Raw genomic sequence first — 9,873 nt, 5'->3', positions numbered from 1 at the left:
GCCGGCGCTGCGGGAACTCTGCGCCCCGTCGCCCACCCGGGCTTTGTAGTCGGCCCCGCCCCCGGCCGCCCAGGCCACGCCCCTGGCGTCCTGCCCCGCCCCCTCATCCCCTCCCGGGCGCGCGGGGGCCGCCGGGAGGCGTAGTCCGGCCCCGCCACGCCACGCCCCACGTGCCCTGGTGAAGCCCAGGGGCAGGGCGAGCACAAGGGTAGGGAGCACATCCGGGTGTTTTGGGGGCACCAATACGTGCTCACTGGGTTCCTGGCCCCTGCTCTCGAGGAGCGCACCGTCTAGCGAATGAGATGTAAACGATTCAGACCATGTTTAGTGAGTCTGAATCGTTTCCCCAGCGCAGCTTACGGTACAGGAACTCATATTAAAGGTGAAACAGCCTTTGTTTTTATATGTAAATATAATTCGTTCGACGAATGTTTATCAGGGCGTGGGGGATGCAGAAATGCACGCAACACACTCTACCCCACAGAGCTTCTATGAACAAGACAAACAGGTAAATATACAGTGTACTATCCATTAAGAAATAAATCAGGGCGCTGCCATCCAGGAGTGGCCAGAGTGGTCCCGGAGGCCCCTCTGAGAAGGTGACTGGACAGGGGAAGTAGTTCTGGCCTCCTCAAAAGTCCATCCCTGTGCCAAGGATCCCTCCATCTCTATGGGCCATCCTTGGGGGAAAACAAGCAGAGGGTGGCCCTGTTCCCTCTGTTCCCTTCCCCAGCCCTAGAAACAGGCCCACCCCTGGGTCTCTGTAGCAGGACCCGCTACAGAATTGTCAGGGCATCTTGTCCAAAGTTATTAGGAATTTCATGTCTGACAAGAGCACTGAACCCGAGGCCCTGGCACCAGCACCCCCCCACCAGTGGGTCACACGGCCGTGCAGAGCCAGGCCCTGAGGATCTCAAACCCTCCACATGTCCAGGCACCAGCATTGTGATGTCCTGTGCAGTCGGGACTCTGCTGTGGAGGGAAAGTGTCACCTGCCATGTCAGTAAACAAAAGATGTTGCGGCCATCAGCCACTGCAGCCACCCCCAACTGTGTACCCTGAGGGGATTCGGGGTGGAACAAAACAGGATACTGGCCCTAGATGGTTAAGGTGCACATCAAAGGAATGATTTCAATGAGCCCAGACTCTTGCATCTTCGCATACGTAGAAAAGCGCTAAATTCGCTAACTTGAGATGTCTGGTTTTTCTTTAACTAACAGTGATCTTTTGATGTTCCCACGTTTTGGTTTTTCTTGCAAAAACTCCTCTATATCCCGGCTCCTCCCTGACCTCTTTGGAGCAGTGCCTGAGAGCTGCTTCAAGGGTTCGAGTCCGCAGAAAGTCCGCCAAGTAAAACATACTTCTTAACTTTTAGGTTGTGCATTTTTTTTTAAGTTACCACTGCTCTGAGTGGGGTCGCTCCTGGTGACCCCAGCTCCTGGAGGACTGAGGGGTACAGGGAGGCAGGCGAAGCGTTCACTAGTCTTTCAGGTGTTTATCAGGCACCTTCTCTGTCAGGCTGCGTTTGATTCCAGGCCCAGACCAGCTGTGCCTCAAGCCCCTGGACTCCCTGACCCCGCGCGCCACCCGGCAACCATTGGTCTGAACCTTCCTTCCCCCCAAACCCCCGCCCCAGCCCCCTCACGCTGGGAATGGAACCCCGAGTACTCCGGGGACACACTTTTCAGTCTCCCCTCATTTCTCCCTGGTCTTGTCGCTCCCAGTTTCCTCCAACTCCCCAGGCCCACTCCTGCCTCGGGGCTGGACCTCATCGCTCGCCCTTTATTCTGCTCTTCTTTTCCTTCAGTGTACTTTCACCTCCCCAAGCCCTGGTTACCTATTCATGGGTTTAAGGTCTCTCTCCCCTGCGACGTGGGCCCTTGGATGGTTTGCTCAAGCTGTGCGGCCTGGCAAGCAGAGGGCCCCCGGGAAATGTTTGTTGAGCGAACGCACGATGGAAGGAAGAAGCCGAGGAGAGCTCTCGACCAGACAAGGGACATTCAGCGCGCCCTTGGAAAACTTTGCGAAAGTGTGACCTCCACTTTTTGGGCCAGGGAAGGCGGTCACCGTGCGTCCGCTCCATCTTGGGCACACTGGGTCCCATCAGCGGGCCTCAGTTTCCCTTTCCGTGACAGACAGGACTTCTAGGGCCGGGGGCAGGCGGGGTGCGGGCGGCGAGACTCCAGGCCTACAAGTCCCAGAGCCGCCCGGACCGGCCCCGCCCCGCCCCGCCCCGCCCCGCCCCGCCCACCTCGCCCCTCCCGGCGGAGCGGCCGCGCAGGGAGGGGCGCCGCGGGGAGTGCGGCTGCGCGCCGGCCGGCGGGCGTTTGCAGAGCACGTGCTGGCGCTGCGGGGTCCGAAGGGTCTCGAGCCTGGCGGTTGGCGCCCGGGACGGGGACACGGGGTCAGAAAAGGGAAACGCCCCGGGATGGGCAGGCTCGTTGCGTGCATCTCGCGCTCCCGCCCGGCCCGGAAGAGGGCAGGGGGCGTCAGTCTCTTAAAAGGCGGATGCGCCCGCTACGGTTCTTTCACGTGTTCATTCTCCGGCCCTTAAGTTTCTGCGTCACCAATCTCTCCGCCCGTCGGGTGGCCCCACGTGCCCACGTGTCACCAACTTCTGCCTGAGAATTAGCTATTCACCCAACACATCCTTATTAATGATCCATTAGGTGCCAGGCCAGGGTTCTAGACCCCGGGAAGACTGCAAGTAGGAAACTAATGACGTACCCCACCCCCAATACACACACACCCACACACACACGCGCACACACACGAGCTTACATTCTAGGAGGAATGGAGAGAAAATGAATGAATGAATATTATATTTACATTTAAATTTTTCCAGGCGGGTCCTGAGATGGGAGAAAAGTTTTCCAGGCGGGTCCTGAGATGGGAGCAAAGAAAAGTGACAGGTGTTCTTTACAGTCAGGTAAGGCCTCTGGGAATTGGTGAGAGCAAGTGGTGAGAGCCAGAGCCATTGGCGCATAGGGAACAGCACAGGTAACAATGCAAAAGCTTAGAGGCAGGAGATCCAGCCACCATCACTAACGGAATAACCTTTGAGTGCCGGGCACTTTTAGTGGCTAATCCTCCCACACCACTAATAATAATAAAGGTCAGTTGTTTTAGTGCCTGTTTTGAGCCCAGCCCTGAACTGGGTGACACATGTAATTAGGTGATTTAACCTCAAAACACCTTTTTTTCTCAGGTAGGTACTATTAGCCCAGTTTTAAGAGGGAGGAAACTGAAGCTCAGAGTGACTCCCCCAAGGCCACCCAGAGCAGTAAATGGCCAATCCATGATCCCATTTTGTCCTCCCACAGCCTTTAGAGAAGGCCTTGTCTCCCTGCTTTGAGGGCTGGGCAGGTGAGACCTCAGAGAGGTCGAGTGAGGTGAGAACCAAGTAGAAATCTGTTTGGCTTCCAGCCTTCTGCTCAAAGAAACAATGGTATCTGGTACCAGCCCCTTATTGTTATTTCTGCTCTGAACATGGTTGGGATGTTCGGAGCTGTGGCAGCTGACTTACGACCTTGAGGCAAAGTGCAAGCGACTCACAGACACCAGTCCTGATACCGCTAAACCCAGGGGACATTTGGCAAATGTCTGGAGACATTTTTGGTGGTCACATCTTGAGGGAGGAACGCTACTGGCATCTAGAATGTGGGGGCCAGGGAAGCTGCTAAATATTCTATACTGCACAGGACAGCACCCACAACAAAGAATTGTCCAGCCCAAAATGTCAGCAGTGCTGAAACTCAGAAAACTTGGGCTAAACCAAGGCCAACAACCAGGCTCCTTGTTGGGTAAGAAGAATAGATCCCAACATGTTTAAGCCACTGTAGTTGGGCTTTCCATGATGACAACTGAAAGCGTTCCCAAATGAAGCAGATGCAGTTTGATAATTTCTACTGAAGGGGCCAGCATGGCTGGACAGGGGTCATTTGTGCCTGCTTCCTTTGGTGTCCATCACATGGTGGGTTGGGAGGTCAGCCCAGAGGTTGATCTTGGCCCCAACGCTTTGGGCCTTTGGGCCGATGCTCCTCTCTCTAAAGTTCCAAGCCCTTCATTACAAGGGGACAGAGCAGGACACGGGCGGGACATTGGTCAGCCCCCGGGTGGGTGGGCTCACTGCATGCACCTTGCACTCGGGCCCAGCCAGGAAGGGGACAGGGGGAACATCGGTGTCTCAAGAAGAGGACAGCCAGGTTTGAATCATTGACTCATTCATCCTCTGTCCCCTTAGGTCCCTGCATCACCAGCAGAAGGGAAGGGGGGTTGGGAAGCCAAATGGAAAGACACAGGAGTGACGATTTAGGCCAGGCTGCTCGGGGTGAGGGTCTGTCCGCTGCTGCCCAGCACACGTGCTGCCTCTCCTCCCCTGAGGACACTTTCCCAGGCTCACAGCTCTGAATGTGGCAAGTGGATAAAGCCCCGTCCCCCTGCCCACTGCCTACCCTCGCCTGACACAGCTCACTCAGGAGATGGTTTACAGGCTTTGTCACTGTCTCCACGAGGGGAGCCTGGACTCAGGACCCTACTCTGAGACTGTGCCTGGATGTGGGCATTTGCTACGGGTTGGATTGTGTCCCCCAAGAATATATTCAAGTCTCTGGTACCCGTGAATGTGACCTTATTTGTACTACCATCCATTTAAGATGAGGTCATATTGGAGCAGTATGGGCCCTAATCCAATGACTTTTGTCCTTATCAGAAGGCCACGTGAAGACACAGACATGCAAGGAGGAGGCCTTGGGACAACAGAGACAGAGGTTGGAGGGATGCGCCTTCAAGCCGAGGAGTGCCGTGATTGCTGGCGACCCCGGAAGCCACAGCACCGAAAGGCATACAGGGGCAGTCTTCCCTCTTAGCGCCTTCTCGGGGAGCTCGGCCCTGCCGACACCTTGACTTCGGCCTTCTGGCCTCCAGAGCTGTGAGCGAGTAAATGTCTGTTGTCTTAAGTCTTCCAGTTCATGGTCAGATGCTGCAGCAGCCCCAGAAGACTAGCACGGCCGGAGGGGAGAGGAAGCCACAGCCCTGAGCGGGTGGAATCACGGCTGTCAAACTCATGGTTTGGAACGGGCTTCAGAGCCACGTGACGGTCCTGGGACTCCCCGGGGACTGGGAAGCACCCCTGTTACCTCTCTGGGCTTCAGCTGCTCAGCTGGGAAAAGTGGGGGTTCAACTAAGGATCCTTTCACTTAAAACATCCCCAGTTTATGTCTGGTCCCATCCTTCCCTCCCAACCCCCGCTGGGAATGGAACCCGCGCCCACCTTCCCTGCCCCCCCTCCTGGCAGTCTCCTGAGTCTGGACCTTTCACTCAGCGAGTAGCCAGGCTGAGACCCCACCGTCCATCCCCACCTGCATCTCAGAGGCGGCATCTGGCCGCAGCCCCAGGAACGACGCAGGTTCTCAGTTCCCAGCCCGTCCTGGAAGGCAGCTGACCTGGTGTTTGGATCTGCTGTCGCTGACTGGATGCTCTCAGGGCCTGGGACTCGGACTCCATCCAGACCTCTCCTCCAGCACCCCTCAAAAGCTCGTGTCCCTGCCCGACCCTGCTTTATACATCTGTTTGTTTCTGTGTGGACCGCCTCCCCACGAGAGGCCAGCTCCAGGAGGACGGGCTGCTGGCTGCTTTGTTCACTGACGTGTACCCAGGGCCTCGCAAATGGAAAGCACTCAGTAAAGATGTGCTGAGTGAAGGAACAAATGCGTGAATGAACGCGTTCCAGAAGACTGAGACTGGGAACGTGGAGGGATCCCCAAAGCCTGTTTATCTTAACGGAGATGCACGCGACGCAGTGTTCCTGTGGAGTCAAGCCTGGGCAGCCCCCTCTGCATCGCAGACCTGGGCTGCAGCTGGGGCCGTGCAGGCCACCTGCACCCACCTCCACCCAAACCGGCGGAGGCCCGAGGAGCCTTGAAATACAACAACCGACACAGCGAACCAAAAGAGGAAGCGCGAGAGACTTTTGCGCGCCAGCCGGGCTTGGATTGGGCTCTGCTGTTTCAGCTTCCGAGAGTAACCTGACCCCTGAGCTCCTCTCTGATCATCACCGTCAGGTAGTGAAGTCCCTCCCCGTTCTTTTCGGGCAGAGGGCAGGCCACACTTGTGTCCTGCATGCATCCCGTGCTTGCTAGCCAACACCTCTCTGGGCCTCAGTTTTCTCATCTGTAAAACGGGCATAATGACAGTGACTTCCTCCTAGGGCTTCGGTGAGGCTGAAGTGAGATCACACACAGAGTGCTGAGCTCATCCTCATACCGAATGGGAGCTTGGTCAATGCGAACTCCTGCAGTTTGGGTTTTTTCACCAGGCGTGCATCAGTTTCCAGGGACCCTGGCAGCCCTCCCACGTGTGCTGCTTTGGTGGCTCCCCAGTGCCCTGGGGCAGAGTCCCAGATCCCTTTGTTCAAGATGCCTTCCCTGCTCCTCAAACCAGAGCCAAAGGGCCCAGCCTCCTCAAGTCATGTCCCCTCCCAGGGGCCCACAGCTCTGTGTAGGCCACGAAGCCCTGGGCAGTCTGCTGAGACTGAAGGACCGTCCTCAGACGGATGGTCTTAGATACTTAATAAAATGCCTAGGAAAACAATCATACTAAAACACAGCTATTACAACAGTGAAAAGCAAGCATGTGCTCCCTTACTAGTGCATTGAGCAATAAGATCCAGCTAGTGAGTCTGTAGTTGTGAAGGCCTGATGAGCAAGACGGCTGTGTCAGGATATCAGAGACACGGTGCGCTACAGCCTCGTGGCTGGGTCACAGCTGCTGCTGGTGGTGGGGCCCCGGCCAAGTTTGTGGCTCCTTTGTGCCTCAGTCTGACGCTGGTTGCTGAACATGAACACTTCCCCCTTCCATTTCATGGACCCCCGAAGTCTACATATGGGATCTCTGGGTCCCAGGTAAGGACCCCTTTGCATTAGCTCCCGGTGTTGCTGTCACAGAGTGCCCACACTTTATGGCTTAAAGCAGCAGACATCTCTTCTCTTACAGTTCTGGAGGTCAGAGCCCAGAACGGGTCTCACAGGGCTTAAGTCAAGGTGTAGGCAGGGGTGGTCCTTCTGGCGGCTCCAGGAGGGAATCCGTTTGCTTGCCTTTTCTGGCTTCTAGAAGCCGCCTGCACCCCTAGCTCGTGGCCTCCTCCTCCACATTCAGAGTCGTGTCTCTCCCACAGCATCTCTCTGACGCTCTCTCCCTTCTACCCACCTCTTCCACTTTAAAGACCCCTTCAACTCCACTGGGCCACTGGATAATCCAGCATAATTTCCCCATCTCGAGGCCCAGGGCCTTGGTCACACCTGCAAAGCCCCTCTTACCATGTGGGGTGGCGTGGAAAGCAGGGGACGCCTTGGGGACTGAGGATGGTGTGTCAGTGCACACCTTGGGACACCACCTCTGTCGGCCTTAGAAGAGCGGCCGCTGCTGGTGTGAAAATGTGGACTAAACGCAGTCAGCCCCACCCCACCCGGAAGGCTACAAGTGTCTTAGCTTTGGGTGCTGGGAAGCCTGTCCTGCCAGCAGAAGCCCCTTCCCCAGGATGGTGTGTGGCTAATCCCCAGGCTGAGAGTGGCCCTCGAGAACCAACACTGGGGACGAGGGCCAGCCTGTCCCTGCGGGGGGGGGGGGGAGGGCACCTCCCTGCTGGCAGGGGTCTTTCCCAGTGAGCGCTGGTGGGAGACCCTGCCCCGGCAGACGCAGCCTGGCAGCTCTGGGAGCCCAGGAGCGTGTGTGAAGGTTCCTGTAGGTGCAACATGAACATGGGCTCTATTCCAAGGGGGACACCTTGTCACACAGCTGAAATTCACATGGCTCCCTGGGAACACTTAGCTCAGGGTGCTGTGCCGAAGCGCCACCAAAATTCATTTCCTCACAGTTCCGGAGGCCAGAAGCCCAAGGTCAAGGCGTGGGCAGGCTGGCTTTTGCGAGGCCTCTCTCTCTGCAAGACGGCTTGCAGACGGCCGTCTTCTCCCTGTGTCATCACATGGTCTTTCCTCTGTGGTGTCTGCGTCCTAATCTCTTCTTTTAAGGACACCAGTCATATTGGATTCGGGCCCTTTCTCCAAATCCAGTCACATTCTGAGGTACTGGGGAGTTAGGACTTCAAGATACAATGAGGGGGCACAACTCAGCCCATGACAAATACCTTCTTTGCATCTGCAGGCAACTGAGTTGTTCACCAGAATCATGCTCAGGGCCTTCCGCACTGGTCAAGGGCCCTCACTGCGGAGTCCCACCGATGCAGCCCAGGAACAGGCTCACGTCACATGAAGTCCGAGAGCTGAAGAGCCTTGGGGGCGCCCCTGGGCCCTGGCGCCAGGAGACACGCACTGATCTGAGAACAGCGGGTACCTCCCACTCTCAGAAAAGAATCGGTCTCCATTGCACTTCTGTTTTAAGGGCCAACCCAGGAGTCAGCAAGATCTGTGAGGGAGTGGAAACGATGGCAGGTATGGTGGCCAAGGAGGCGCCCAGGGTCAGGAGGAAGCGGGGTCCGACTCCACTGCAAGCAGCGAGTCCTGGCCGGAAGCCCGGGTCACAGGGAGCATCGGCCAGCCCCTCCCAGTCCCTAGGCAGCCTTGTGAAATCTGGCGAGTGACCGACGCCCATAAACTCACCTGGAGCAGTGCTGACACTGTACCCAGGGGCTCCCGGCCACATCTAAATTCAAGACTCAAAAGCAGAGGGAGAGACCTTCACTGCTGACCAGTGACGGGGAAGAGAAACTGAAGGTGCGGGGGTGACCCGGCACTGCCAGTGGCCACGATGACCCGAAGGGTGGAGCTGATTTGGATCCATGGGATGCTGGGGATTGACAGTTTCTTCTTAGTACTGTGTCCAGTTCCTCTCCCCATCACTGCCTCTGCCCCACACCTGGCGGAAAAAACCAAAAGAATGCACACCAGTTGCTTTTTAGGGGCTGACTTATTATTTCAGCAAGTGTGTAACAGGTTTTTCTTATTTGCTTTGGAAATGGCCCTCACCTTAAAGAATATTTCCCAACATACATCAATGCAAAATTTACAATAGACTTACATACAAAAGGCTACAACATTACTCACTCTGCTTCCATTTGCCTTTTGGTGACGTAACACCTGTTGTGATTAAAAACTCTCAAAACCGCAGCCGCATGGTTTTGCCACCTTCTCCCACCTTCTGCTGAACAAGATCTGTGAAATCCGGGTAACCTCACTTAGCAGGACATCCTGCAGAGCTATGAAACGGTGGCAGTCTCTGGCTATCAACCCAGCACCTCTCAAGGAAATAGGACGCTTGTGTTGAAGCTGCCTTTCCCAAACACTGCAGCCCCGAGAGATTTCCCACCGGGCACTGTGGACGCAATGACTGGGGCTATACAGCTTGTTCAAGGGCCTACAAAAGTGTCTTGGGGTGGGGGGGGGGGGAAGAGAGAGAGAGAGAGAGAGGAAATTGGCTTCAAAATATAAAAACAACCACCCCAAATTAACATTTGTGTCTACAAATGTAATACTATCAATGGTTTAGTGTTCCAAAAATTTGTCAGAAAACATGTATGAGAAATTTCCTGGTATTCAAGGTGATCATTAAGAAATCATTGCCAAGTGTGAATTAAAGACTGCCAAATAATTTCAGAAGTAACACATGAAACAAAAATTTTCAGAAAATTTGCAGCAAGAATGTGTATTTAAGGAGGGATGTGGGTGTATTTTAACATATGATGTGATGAGTGGGGAAACCTACAAAAAGTCAGAGGGCCTGGAGCCCCAATGTCCCAGGGAAATACACTGCGAGCAGTAGATCTGCATTTCTAGGAGCTACAGGTACAGAAGTATGATCAGATGAAATTAATTTTATCATCCAGAATATTATTTCAACGTATAATTGATAGAAGTTAAT

Source organism: Leucopleurus acutus (genome assembly GCF_964270905.1).
Source record: "Leucopleurus acutus genome assembly, chromosome: 16".
Classification (NCBI taxonomy): Eukaryota; Metazoa; Chordata; class Mammalia; order Artiodactyla; family Delphinidae; genus Leucopleurus; species Leucopleurus acutus.
Note: the sequence above shows the minus strand (reverse complement) of the source record.